Below are 6,000 nucleotides of genomic sequence, written 5' to 3'. Positions count from 1 at the left end.
AAGCAATTGAGTTGTAGCTTGGTTTTATACAGTTTAGGGAGACAGAAGTTACTGGCAAAAACATAAAATTGATACATGTAAAATAGACTTTGGTTTGGCCCAGAAAGGTGGAACATCTTGAAGAGTGGGGGCTTCCTGATTGGCAATTGGTTGAGAGTGTTAAGCTTTGCCTGAAGAGTTGAAGTCAGCATAAACAAATGCTTGAGTTAAGATGGGGTAGGGGGTTATGGAAACCAAGGTTCTTCTTATATAGATGATGCCTCTAAGCAACAGACTTCAGAGAGAATAGATGGTTAATGTCTCTTACTGGACCTTAAAGTGTTAGACTCTTTGGACAAAGACCAAGAAAGTATAGGAGGTTCTCTACTGTATGCAGATTTTCTCCACAAGATATAGCTTTGCAGGGCCATTTCAAAATATGTCAAAGAAATGTGTTTTGGGGTAAAATATTTTTATTTTCTTCACGGCCTGCTATGTGTCACATGATGCTATGCCAGAGTCAGGTTGGAGCTGGGTATCTTATTGCCACAAAGAATCTGGTTTTTCAGTCTTACAATCTCCCTTTTAATGTCAGTGCTGGTCAGTTGTGCCTAAATACCTAAGTGAAGAGGGTATAATGAGGTATGTCTAGGCCCCCCTTCCCGTCATGGTCTCTCTTGGCCAAGGAGATTCCATTCAGTCAGTGGGGGGGACTTAGAATTTTATTTTTGGTTAACAGTATAAATTTATTTTTATTATCCTGCTTGGAATTTATTGCAGTTCCAAATCTGGAAAATTCTTGGCCTTTATTCTTCAAACATGGCTTCTCCCCATTTTCTATATTCTGTCTCTGCAATTCCACTTAGATGCATATTTGACTTCTCTGCCCTTCATACCTTCTTGTTTCTCAGGTGTTTATCTGTGGGAATCCCAAGAGTCTGGTTGAAGGATTTTCCTCCAGAGAGGATTTGCATTTGCTTCTGCCACATGTCAGACGTGCTTCCAACACTGGGTTGCTTTGAATTAATTTCTCATTAACTAATATCTCTGGGTTTTTCTGGTATACATAGGTAGCATCCAAGCTCCAAACATGTATGGGCACAGGCCTGTGGTTACAAATACTTAAAAGAGATTTTTCATCTTCCAAAGGCCAAAGCAAAAATAATCACATTTTCTTGTTTGTGCCCTGGTGAAGCAGAATTTTTTCCTAGTGTTTTTTTTTTTTTTTTCCCCACCAGTGGTTGTAGCATGTAGAGAATTCCTGCCCTTCCAATTCCCTAACTGGTGGTGATCCATTGTCTGGACACCTGCCCCACCATGGCCATAAAACCCCAAAGCTCTAGAAAAGATGATAGGGCCAAGGAACCCCTGGGGGGCAGCTGTTGGCTTCCACAGCCACTTTATTTTCATATTCTGAGCCTTTCTCTACTGTCTCAGAAGTTCTGAATTCTTAAAACATTTTGGTCAGCATTTTAAGTTGTTATTGTTTGCCTGTTTATTTTAGAATGGGAAAGTTTTCAGGATTTCTAGTCCACTATATTTTCCACCTTCTGTATTTATAATCCCCTCTTGGAAGAATTTATCAGCTTCTCACTCTCTTGATATTCCCTTTGTTCCCAGCAATCTCCTATGGTATGGGAAGAAAATACCTCCTTTTGTATGTTTTATCTCATACATTGTTTAGCCTCTATTTTTTATATATATGCTTTATCATGTGTACCTTAGGTTAATATATTAGTATATTCTTATAATGTATTATTAAATAAAAATATAATTTTTAACTGATAGGGATATGGAATCATGAGAGTTTGGAGACTCCACTGCCTTTTTTTGGAGACAGGGTCTTGCTCTGTCACCCAAGCTGGAGTGCAGTGGTACGATCTCAGCTCACTGCAACCTCTGCCTCCCAGGTTCAAGTAATTCTCCTTCATCAGCCTCCCTGGTAGCTGGCATTACAGGCACCCGCCACCACACCCAGCTAATTTTTCTATTTTTAGTAGAGACAGGGTTTCACCATGTTGGCCAGGCTGGTCTGGAACTCCTGACTCAAGTGATTCGCCTGCCTCAGTCTCCCAAAGTGCTGGGATTACAGGCATGTGCCACCATGCCCAGCCTCCACTGCCTTTTAAAGCCCATTGTCTATGTTCTTATGAGTTTTAAGGTTGGAAAGAAAATATTCAGAGCTTTGCGCACAGTGAACTCTACTTCTTCAGACTAAAAGCAAAAGGTCTGGCAGGGTTACGCAAACAGATCCCGTACCTCAGGGTAGAGGTGGGTAGACAGGTAATGTACTTGCTGGGCTGCAGGTTAGGAGATTTTAGTTGACTCTGACTGACCCATGCTCTAACACTCATTTTCATTTCTTTTCTGTAGCCCATGCTTTTTCATTTCGGTATTTCTCTCTGCTACCTAACAAGCTTTTCTACAGCTTTGATTCACCCTATTGACACCACAATAGTTTAGTTTTTCTGTTTAAAGAAAAAAAAATAGAGAACTGGCACAAAAAAACCTATCAAAACTTTCAAAAACGATTGACAGCTTCTGGCCCCAAATCACCAGTAGAAGCTCACCTGGGTTGTCCTCCAGATACCTTGCCTGGGGCTGTATTTGCTGTGAGCCCCCCACCATCCTTTCAGCAATCTCTGATGCCATGTTGCTCTGCCGGTCTGTCTGCATTCCCTGTCTGGGTTGTGTTTTCAGGCCTCAGAGAGTGCATTTCATCCTGACAGTGGACACAGTGAACGAGGTTCAAGGAAGCTGTCTGGCTGAGTGACCACAGTTCAAGAAGTCTATAAACAAAAGCTAGAGAATCAGAGCTGTCTTCTTCATTTTGAAACTGAATTGCATGCAGCCTTGGATTCTTTTTTGATTATGATCCCAGGTCTCTCATTTCCTAAAATGACCCCAAATGGGGATGTAGAAAAATGCTCAGTCTAAGGCTATTTACTGTTTATAGCCTTAGAAGACAGTACACAGAAGGTTCACATGATAAATATTATATAAAATGTGTGTATCTGTCTGTGTCTTGTATGTATAAATTGATATAATCCTTGTGATAGCAACAGCCTTTATGCAGTCATAAATAAGTCTTTAGATGTAGAATTGTGATACTCTGGTTTATTAGTATTGAGGAAACATGGCACAAACAAACAAAACATTTCATGCTACAGTGGTTGTGTGCACTGTTACCTCCATCACATAGACATATGAATGTGCCATGTCATAGGTGAGTCACTCCCAAAGATATTCAAAGCTGAAGCTGCAGCCATTTTTTAAAATCAGAATCTTTGATAACTCTGAATCCATTAATGTGGACAAAAACAGGTTCGGACTGCACTGTGCCAATGGGCACTATTACCTCCTGTTCAGTCAAGTTAAATAAACTGGGTCTCCAAATAGGCTTATATTTTCTGAGCTAACAGTCCTCCCCTGTTTATATTTTCTACTTAAGGAGGATATTTTTTAAAAGCCTATTTCACATAATCAATTTTAGTGGGCCCTTTAAAATGGGAGGTGAGCTGCAGGTAGTTCAGTTTGTTTAACAATAACTTCAGCTTATTGAAGTGAGCATTAGCGTATCATGTCCCCATATGGCGGTCATTAGAGAGAGGGGAAACTTGAGAAGCTTATTACTCTCAGATAGCTAGTAAAAGGAATTGAAGACATTTTTATAGGACCTAAAGATAGTGCCAATAAAGTTAGGATGAAATTCATTTGTAGATGATAAGCAAGAGGAGGAAATCTTTGAGAAACTAAAAGGTCTTAGCTCTACAGTATACAAAGTAGAGAAGCTTTCAGGTGAGAAGTCTATGGTTCATGTGCATATTTATTAATGTATTTACCTTTCTCAGTCACTCAGTTAACCAGTGTTTATTGAGCACCTACTATGTTCCTAAATGTGGTGGCTCCTGAGAATACAGTGATAACCAAGGCACAATCCCTATCTCAAGGACCTCACACATAGATGATAGACTAGGAAAGAGGCCACTGAGTGCAAAGGGATGGAATAAGTGGAAAGGGAGGCAGGGGGTATTGTGCCAGTGCATGTGGTGGTTACAGGAACGGTTCCTACCTGACTTGCTAGGGCAAGCATGGGGTGTGGGTTGTTCCAGGCAGATAGAGCTAGAGGTATAAAAATCTGCAAGAAGAGAGAAAACGGGGTGTCCTTCAGCAACTTCCAAGTAGCTATTTATGGCTTCCACTAGTTCAAGGAAGGGAATATCAAGAGGTAAAACCTGGAGAAGTAAGCAGGGATCCAGATCACAAAGAACCTTGTATGATTCTTGAAAATGGAAAACCCTTAAAAGGTTCTAAGCAGGGAATGATGTGATCAGATATCCATTTTAGAAAGATGGTGTATTAGTCTGTTCTCACACTGCAAATAAAAACATACCCAAGAGTGGATAATTTATAAAAGAAAGAGGTTTAATTGGCTTACAATTTAGCATGGCTAGGGAGGCCTCAGGAAACTTACAATCATGGTGGAAGGGGAAGCAAACAAGTCCTTCTTCACATGATGGCAGCAAGGAGAAGTCCCAAGCCAAAGAGGGGAAAGCCCTTTTAAAACCATCAGATCTTGTGAGAACTCACTATCATGAGAACAGCATGGGGGTAGCTATCCCTATGATTCAATTACCTTCCACCAGTCCCTCCCATGACACATGGGGGTGATAGGAACTACAATTCAAGATGAGATATGGGTACAGACACAGCCAAACCATGTCAGATGGTGTAGGCTGCAGTGTGCGAAATGAATTGGAACAGGGAGAGGTGGACATGGAGGGCGAGTTGGGAGTCTGGTAAAGCAACAAATAAGCCAAAGGATACAAGTGGCCTGAACTAAGATATCTAACATGGGATAGAAAGAAGTGAACAGACTGAAGATATGCTAGGAATGTAAAATTAGGACACAGAAATGGGTTGAATATGGAAGAGGAGGAAAGAAAGAAGCTAAAGGGATTTGGGGTTATACCACTGGGTGGGAAATGGTATCACTTAATGAGATAGTGAACAAAAGGGGAAGAGGGAGTTTAAGGAAAACAATGGTGAATTAAATTTTAGATATGTCATGTTTGCCCTTGGGATATCCAATTAAACTCTTAGATGTATGTATCTGATGCCCAGGACAGGGAACTGGCAGGTCTTAGAGATTTGGGAGTTATCATTTTATTCTTGGTAATGTAGGCAATGAAATATGGATGAAATTACCCTTGGTATGGGGAGAAGAGATCCTAGAACAGAGCCCTAGGGAACTAACCAATATCAAAGGGATGGAATGAGGGTGAGGATCCCATGAGGCAGCCTGAGGATCAGTGGAGTAGAAGACCTAGGAGAGCATGTTGCCAGAGGGGCCATGGGAAGAGAGGCTTTGGAAACAAATGGATTGTCAACAGAGTCAAATGCGACAAAGAGGTCATACAAAATGAAAGAGGAATTTTAAAAGAATTACTGGAGTTGTCCACTGTCATCAATGGTAAGCCGATCATTGGTGGCCTGGGTAAAAGCAGTTTCAGTGGCACAATGGAAGAGGAAACACAGCTGCAGTGAGTTGCAGAGTGAATGGAAGGTGAAAACATGGAATTTAGAGTAAGAACAACTTTTTCAAGATTCCACATGTGAAGGACATGGAAAGAGGAGGCAATAAGTGCCAGAGGAGAATGACAGGATAGAAGGCAATTATTTAGAAACTAAATGATAGAAGACACTTGAAGTGATTCAAATGCTCATGAGAATTAGCCAATAGAGAGGCAAAGGTTCATGAGATGGAAGGAAGAAGGGGTGATGATTAGAGGGGTATATGTGAGAAGGTGAGATGGGGGGCTTGCCTGGGTCCTGGGTGCAGAGAGAGGTACTGACCTTGGTAAGGAGGACAGACCTGGTGCCACTTAAAAAACAATCACAAAAACTCAGGCAGGTACACCAATACATGTTGATGCCCTCACATCTGGAATCGACTGAGGGTCAGCTAACTGGCTCTACTGATCTTGGCTGTACTCACCTCTCTAGGACTCCACAGCTGTC

The sequence above is a fragment of the Mandrillus leucophaeus genome, unplaced genomic scaffold (assembly GCF_000951045.1).
Source record: "Mandrillus leucophaeus isolate KB7577 unplaced genomic scaffold, Mleu.le_1.0 Scaffold448, whole genome shotgun sequence".
NCBI lineage: Eukaryota > Metazoa > Chordata > Mammalia > Primates > Cercopithecidae > Mandrillus > Mandrillus leucophaeus.
This window is presented reverse-complemented; position numbering follows the sequence as displayed.